Source organism: Semicossyphus pulcher, unplaced genomic scaffold (genome assembly GCF_022749685.1).
Source record: "Semicossyphus pulcher isolate SPU_LCO1_2020_fin unplaced genomic scaffold, fSemPul1.0.p SCAF_4, whole genome shotgun sequence".
NCBI lineage: Eukaryota > Metazoa > Chordata > Actinopteri > Labriformes > Labridae > Semicossyphus > Semicossyphus pulcher.
The window spans coordinates 34174159-34182998 of NW_027211715.1; positions in this window are offsets into that span (position 1 = coordinate 34174159).

An 8840-nucleotide genomic window follows, 5' to 3' on the forward strand; every position below is an offset into this window, starting at 1 on the left:
ACAATAAGTTGTGGGTCCGTCTTGATCCCCAAAAGCAATCGAAGGTCTCCATGATTCGCGTGATGCCGATGTTGACTCTAGTTTGTGTTGGTGTTGTTGTGGGTGCTGTCATTTGTGAACATTATCCGTCGCCTTTTCACAGCTTGCGTTGTCTCGTGTTGCTCACTGTTGACTGTCGTGGCGGAGAATGAGCTCTCAGCAGAGGTACTCGCAAATGTGCAGATATGTCACGTCCTCTCGTCACCGTCCCGAGTGCTTTACATAAAAATCAGCTCGCAGGTTGTTCGGGCCGAGGGAGGAAGATGGGGAAGGTCTCAATTTATCAGTTCCTCTACTATCCCTTCACACATTGGCAATAAAAAATGATATTTGATTGATCAATACATGTCAAATCTTACATATAGCCCCTGTAACAGAAAACTATATCACAGACTGAAACTATAAAACAGCAAATTAAACCTCAATATTTAATCGGTGTCTCCAGGAATATAGCACTCACACATCATAAGACATGTTCCTGCGTCCTCCAGTTCTGCTGCAACGACATGATGCAATGTGAACTACATGCTAAATGTAGCATATGAAGTGTTTGATAACATTATAGAGAAGTGTACTTTTAATATAGGCTTATTATTAATATATAGGCTATTATAACCTTATTCAGCATATTAATATAATATTAAAGATGTTTTTGTTGCTGTTTGAAAGTTGACATTTTACTGGAGCTATGGGCTACAAAGTAATGCTTTCAGTCTTTGTGCTAAGCTAGGCTAATGCCACATTCAAGTCTTATCATGGCCCTTAATTATGACGCAATCGAGTGGTTAAATGAAGCTCCTACTTTCAATTCTGGAAGAAAACCTCCTGCTGGCAGTCACTACCAACACCAGGTTACTTCTTTCTGTGACTGCTCTGCTGACATGGCACGAATGCAGCATCTACTTTACAACATCAGTGTTAGCATGTTTAAGCTAAGTGCAAAAGGCAGCAAACAGGAGAAAACATCTTGTCGGGGCACTTGTGCAGCTCAGTTGGAAGAGTCGGCGCCCCACATACAGAGGCCACGACGCAGCGGCTGCAGGCTCCACTCCTGACTCCCTTCTCCCCACACATCCTGTCTCTCGTCCGCTGTCCTATAAATAAAGGCAGAAACATCTAGTATTTGTTAACATGCTAACTGTGCGAGTGTTAGCAGGTTTGCTAGCTTTTGGTGTGGCTAGGCTAGCTTCCTCTCTGCCTACACTACACTACACTAAACGCCTCCCTGAATGAATCAATTGTTCCGGATGCATCCTCAGATCTTCTCATCTCTTGTATTCGGCTGTTAGTGTACAGTAAGTGTATCATTTGTTGATGAAGAACGTCTTAAATTCTTGCTCTGTTGCATTAAAAACTTTCTGCAGGACCAGTTTAAACTGGAGTTAGAGAAGAGCAATGAAAGAATCCTGAGGCGGCAGGTCAGAGTCGTGTTTGGATCAGGCTCTCCCTTTCTTCCCATCTCGTATTCTCCCCCTCCCACACTTCCTGCTGTCTCCGTAGATCTCTGCAGAAGCGTGCAGGAAAAGATCCTCCGCAACACGAGTAATGAGCAGAGAGGAGAAAACACAGATGAATATGAAGAGTCGGTCCTCAGGGGAAGAGAGGCGTCAGCAGGATTTCACGAGGCCCCTTCACCCTGATGAGTCAGAAGAGAAAGAAACAGGATTCTTCAGAGATGAAACTGCAGAGCTGACGGGAAGGTCGTCCAGCTGAAACAATCATCCTCTCGTACCATCCCGGCATTGTTTCAGTCCGCTCTGCCAGAGTCGGTCTCTGTCGTGGAAACTTGTAATCACAGCCGATCAGAGCAGACGAGTGTTGGAAAGTGCGGCGTCAGAGCTTTTTATGGACGCCTGGCAGAACTTCAGGCTGGGTTTAGTTTATCATGCTGTGTTCTGGAATCATCCGAGCTCGTGCAGCAGAGCGTGAACAGACGATGGATCACAGAAAGGACCCGCCTGAAGTCCACACAGTCAGCTTTGGAAGAACAGGGTGTAACTGAGGTGATGTCCTCGTCATTTCTCTGGGACTTTGGGGGATTTCCACAACCTGGGAGGAGTTTACAGTTAATGATGGATTTTTAGAGACTGATTCAAATGTTTTTGAGGATTCAAATATTACAAATTTTACCAACATATTAAAGGTTTTAAATTATAATTAACAGAGATTAACGGTAAGAAATGACCTGTTGAAATGTGTGTTCAAATGATGGTTTGTATTCACAGATGTGAGGACTGTATAAAAAGATGGCCGACATGGCAGCTCCCTGAAAGTGAGGCCAAACCCTCTCTGTCGCCCCCTGCTGACTGGCTGCAGTATAGCTCATAAAGCCCGCCTCCTCCATGTTAACAGATGGGACATGGGTCAAACTATAAAATCAAAATACACGTCACACATGGTTTCTGTCATTATAGTTAGTTCTTATCCTGCTGATTTATGTCCAAGTGTTCATTTTTCTGACACGTTTACTTTTAATTAGTTATTTTATGTTATAAAAAGGGGGCGTGGCCTCATGATTGACAGCTCTGTTGACAAATGGGGCCCCTGCAGCATTCTGTTCCCGAGTAGCAGAGTAGAGGAGACGTAATTAGATTGAGACTGAGCCCACCTGAGGGCTCCGACACGGCAAGGACACAAGGTAAAGGTGTGCGTCGGGGAGAGGAAGGGACAGGACATCGACACCGCGGCTCCACCAGCCGATCTCTGCTGCACACACTCTACAGATGAGGGTACAGATGAGCAGGATGGCAGCGCCCGCTCTGGGGGGGGTTAAGGCTTCACTTTTTGTGCACAAGAGAGGAGACGCTTTGTATTTAAGCAAACAGTTCAGTTAAAAAGTAACACAAGAAACATCCAGATCTTTTGCCTGTTTGTATTTGGAGGAGGGTCCAAGAGGGACGACTTCCAACATCCTGGCTGCTGCCCGGTGTTAGAACATCATCAAACAAACACAAAAACATCTTTATGTTTAATCATGTGAGGAAAGTGGCTTTTTGTTCATGTTAACACATGTCCAACCTCGCACATACAGATCATTCAGTCCTCCCTCAGTGCTTGATATTTAAGAGAACAGATAAAGAATATCAGTCTCTAAAACGTTCCCCTGCAGCTAACTGAAGTGAAAGCACACTCAGTTTGTCTGTAGGAGGAGCTGTGGTGGTCGGAGGCGATTACTGGAACAAGAAAAACAAAGAAACAGCGTCAGAGCCGGCTGTCTCTAAAATGTATTTCCCCGCGGTGACTCGCTCTCACTAATCAGGTATTAGTTTAGAGGCTCGTTGCAAAACGAGGACAATACAAACATTTCCTCTCGGCGTGGAGCCCATCAGCCGCCTGCCACTTACACTAAATGGATAATTGAGAAAAAAATAAACTGTGGGGTCCACGCGCTGCAGGCCAGCTACATCTAAAAGTTAGAGAGTGTGTGAGGGGGAGAGCTCGGCCTTTGGTTTGCTCAGTGTGTGTGTGTGTGTGTGTGTGTGTGTGTGTGTGTGTGTGTGTGTGTGTGTCAGCGAGAGAGAGAGAGTTGGAGGGGCGAGCGCACGCAGAGCCACCAGTGCAGGAAAATTGAAGGCAGATTTTCCACGGCAGGCGTTGGCTCCAAATTGCTCGTTTTGGACGGGGAATTTGCTCTGGCACGAGATGTGACAATGATATTCATTTCAGAGCTCGCCCCCATTTATACCAGGCTGAACACACACACACAGGCACACACGCGCACACACTTACACACACAGGCCCCGGCTGAACCAAAACTATTACAGAAAACTCAAACTGCCTTCAAAGGAGAAAAAGAAACATTCCTCATAGCCTCCAGTTTAGTGCTGATCAAAAGGCACATAAACTGGAAGACTCTCCTCCACACACAAATCTCTCTTTCCCTTGTTCTGACGCACATACATGCCCGGACCTGTAACGTGCCCACATTGGGCTGATTTGATCCAAGCCGGTGTCGTGTTTCCCCAAATAATCGTCTCAAAGCGGCCTGTATGGAGCCCATTAGAGGAAACTCCACTGCAGAGGAGTGAGCCGGCCTCCTGCTCTCTGCTCCAGGCAGCAGCACAGAGGAACCCGGGCGCTGTGAGGAGCGACATGACAGTCAGGACATGTAAAAAGATCATGTGCCCATAGTCACAGGAGAGACCTGTGATAGGGTTAAAGTCATCATTAATAAACGGGGCCTGGTTATAATCCTGGTTAGTTCATTCTCTGTTGTTTTATTTAAACGAAGGTCGAGCTGACTGTGATCTGACTCTGAATCTGACTGCTTGTCTTCACCCAAACACCCGGGAACCTGCAGTGTTTTCTTCCTCTTATTAAAGCTGTTGCTGAGGGAACGCCATCCAAACAGCTGTGATCAGATCTTTTTCAGATGAAGGCTGAATCGTTGAAACTTGGCTGTAATAACTCGCTAACATCCAAAAATTGTTGAACTAATATTTAAGGAAGTAGAAGAGCAGGAAAGAGTAAAATGGGTGGAAGGTTCCTGGTTCGAATCCCTGTTTAGAGTCTGCATGTCCTCCCCGTGCATGCGTGGGTTCCGTCCGGGTGCTCCAGCTTTCTCCCACATTACAAAGTTAGGTTCATTGGTGACTCTAAAATTGCCTGTAGGTGTGAATGTGAGCATGTGTCTCTGTGTATCAGCCCTGTGATTGACAGGTGACCTGTTCAGGTGTAACCCCGCCTCTCGCCCAATGACAGCTGGGATTGGCTGCAACCCTGACCAGGATAAGAGGTACAGATGATGGATGGAGAGAGTGTGATGAGATGTGAAGCTGCTCTGTCTGTCGAGGAAGATTTTGTATTTTGATCAAAGCTCAGAAACAAACCGGATGTTGTCGTGACAGAATATTGAGGTTGTATGTTTCTTTGATTCTGCTGCTCCTACCTGCTTTACACTTTTCTGCTCTTATGACAGAAGATTTCTTAATAACACATAAAATGTGCTTAAAAAATAAATTAAACATTTATAGATATAAATCACTCGACCAAGATAAGTTTGATTATTAGAGTTGAATGACACCTTCCTCCTCCTGTAAGTCAGCAGCTTCCCCTGACCTGCAGCTGTGTTACGCTCAGCGTCCAGCAGAGGGAGTAAGACAGCTGAGAATCCCTGCACAGGTCACACATGCACACTACAGATACAGCCACCACATGTGTGGAGGTGTGGAGACATGTCCTTCACTAAACTGATTCCTGTTTCAAAGTGACAGCTGGAGCTGGTGGAGTGGATGCTTCTGCAGCTATGACACTCACTTCCTGTCGTCAAAGAGCTGAAAGAGAACGAAGGTTGGATAGTTGACAGGTTCGTACGATGGTCGGTACTGAACAGGCTCTGCCTTTAATCTGACGGTCTGATAACGCAGTCTTTGAAGCATTTAGCAAGACACAGAGCAGTGGCCTTTGTGGTCAGTAAATATCCGAGCTCCTCCTGAGACTTCTTCCACATTTCCCGGCTCATACGTCCACGTGTTCTTCTGCAGGAGGCCGAACTTCCTGTAAGAGACGTCCTCAGACAGACTGAAAATAGTCCCTGCTCCATGAGGGAATATGAACTGCATGATTATATAGTGACGACGTCTCCGCGCTCGCGTCACGTCACTCACCATAATAGTTGTTTTGGTTGTTGACCTCAGCAGAGCCGAGAGGATTGAAATGCTAATTCATGCAGGACCGGAGCGCTCGCAGCGGCCCGTCATGATGAGCCAGGAGCCTTTATCACTCCGTAATTACATTACATCCAGGACACAACACAGAACTATCTTTGTCACTGTGCGACAGGCATCATGGGAAAATACAGCATGTGACATTTAGTAAGAGACATCCTGTACTTTTGAATCTGAAGTCGTGTCATTGTAATTATAAAGTAGGGCGGCGCGCACACTGCTCGATTGTTGAAGAGGGTTACGAACGGCCGACGCTCAGGCCAAACTGTTTGAAGCTACTTGTTTCAGCCCAAATGTGACAGGAGCATCATGAACGAAACCTTTTATAAGCTTATAATTGCAACATCTGAAAGTGGAAAGGTCACAATCGTTTTAGGGTTTTAAAAAATGTGAAGGTCACAAACTCTTCTCCTCCACCGCCCCGACCTTTACGCACTTTAAGGGTTCAGTCTGCTTGAAATGAAGAAGTTAAAGCTGAATGTTTGTTAGAAATCCTGGCGACAGTTTCTTCTGCAAGACGTTTGGTTTGTTGCATTTATACGTTCCTGCAAAAAGAGACAGAAAATTGCTGCATCACATCAGAAGAAGAAGTTCGGTCCTTCTCTCACATCCACACACCGGGACTGTGAGGCTGTCTGATGAGGAAACAGTCACGGAAATACAACAAAGAATCGTGAACATGAACAACAATTTCCCCCTTTTTTGTGTCTGTAGGCACAATTTTCAAAGCACTTGGAAGTATATTTGAATTTAAATGATTAGTTTTTGGCCAAACCAGGATCTTTTCCTCAAACTAACTCAGTAGTTTTAGTGGCTAAACGTACGATGTGGATCGGTTGGTTTTAGGCTCCAAGAGTAACGGTCATGTTTTAGATATACATCCAGCCCTGCAGACTTTCTGGATCGTTTTACTACAACACCTGACCGTGTCCAAAAACCTTTCATGTCGCAGTCAACAACTGTTGTAAATAAAGTTTTGCTGACTGACAAGAAAAAGGGGAAATTCATGTACGTGTGTAAGATCCTTTCAGGGATATTTACATGAATATTTCACGACCTGCCACGAGGCGGGGTTATTCAGAAAGCTACAGAGATTGTTCCTTCAACTCTGAAGTCAAACAGGGGTTGAAGACACAGCCTCACTATCACACGAGTAGTTTGTTAGAAGCATAAAGAGGCTCTAACTTTCTGCCTCACAACTCAAAGAGCACACTCTTCTTAAATAAAGGTACTGGAGGGAAACGCCGCTTGTTGCACAAACATCCGATGGTTTTATGAGACAAAAGGAAAAGTTTACACAATCTAAGAGAATTGAAAGACTTTTGAGGCCTTCAAACAAATATAAAATCCTGTTCTACCTTCGAGGAGAGTCCTCACTAATCACAAAAAGTGACCGTCTTTCTTACGGCAGATTGTCTCACTTCCTGTCCTGAGACGAGCCGTCACAGCGGCGTGAGAGCAGTACATGTGGTGATCAGCGTTAACCTTGAGACGGCAGCTTGAAGCTGATTATGTTTCCTTTACAGTCCAACAGAGGGGGCATCGGAGCCTGCATCTGTGTTTATGAAGAGTGAGCAATAATAGTGACTTAATCACACAAACAGTGCAACCTCTCAGTCAACTCGCCTGTGCGTGGAAACTCCACATCTCGGGACATTCTTTTGGTTGTTCACCCAAACCACACACTGTTAACAGCTGTGCAGTATTTCACTCAGCCCGCTCCCACACTCTCTTTCTTCTGTGCCAAAACCACTCATTAATAAAGTATTTGTGATCATGTGGCACTGACGGCAGGACGGAGATCACTGCATGCAGAGCGAGAGGAGGCGACGGCAGGAAGAGGAGAAAACAGAGAGAACGGGATGAAAGAGGAGAGAGAGGTGGATGTTTTAAGGGAGAAGGTTAAGAAACTCTTTCCCGCTCTCTTGCACACACACACACACACACACACACACACTCCGCACGCAGACTCCCCGCCCCTCCCTCGCTCTCACTGTCTCCTCTGTAATGAGCTCCAGATGTGCTGCTGAGGATGGGGGTGGGTGGGTGAGGGCGAGGGAGGAGGAGGAGGGGAGGTGGTGGGGGAGCTGCCTTGCATGTCATGTGCTCAGGCGTGGAGAGACGCTGTCCGAGGGGACGCTGTCAGCCCTGATGGAGTGGCTGGCCGGGGCCTGGGGGCGAGGAGAGGGAGGAGGAGGGCGCAGGGTGGGGGGGTCAAAAAGATCTCCACATCTGGAATCACTTCAGGTCAGCCCCGGCCCTGGCCGTGAAAGGTGAGAGCGGGCGCCTGGCAGGGGAGAGGGGGGCCGGGGGTCTGACACTGGACATACCACAGTCAGGGATCAGCGATCAGGAAAACAAGCGAGCGCTGAGAATAAAACGGCCTTTTAATGTGGCATAGAAGTCAGGAGAAACCCTTAAATCACAGCGATGGAGCTCCTCTCCATCACGACTGAACCTCGCTCTGCTCAAACACACAACCGGGGAACATCAACAAGAGGGAGAAGTCCTTAAATCCTTCTTAATTCACTGCTCTGGAACCAATGCTCCAATACTAGCGTGTTGTATTGTTCCTGCTCTCAGAGCAGATAAAGGACGACGTGTCAAAGTTAAAGAGAAAATGTTCCTGTTAGCAAAAAGTCAGAAACACACTTTGATCAGGCAACAAAAAGGTGCTTTCTGAGAGTTTCTTACCCGGCGACACGGATCTTTTTTGAGGTTTTTCATCCGTAAAGTGACTCCAAAGAGTCAGATAAAAGTTCTAAAATTCTCAAAGTTATCTTGAATTACAGTTACTTAAAAATAAAGCAAAACTGAGGCTGAAACCACAGAACAGAAAACAGAATAACTGCTGATGGATGCCACGAAACAGCATGCACTTTATCCTCAGGAAGCAGCGCCGGCAGAGAGACACACAGCGTTGTAGAAGATTAAACTCCTTAATAACCGACATTTGTGTTTAATTTAAAGCCGAATTTAACAGAAGACAAAAAGAATTAAGCGTGTGCTGTAGACAAAGTTATACACTTAGTTTAGTGTTTGTTTTTGCCAAAGCAAAATTAAACTTGAAACTTTTTAAAGCAAGCTTGGTTTATAACAACGCAGCAAAGCAGCATTTCACTGTCCTTGGGTTTT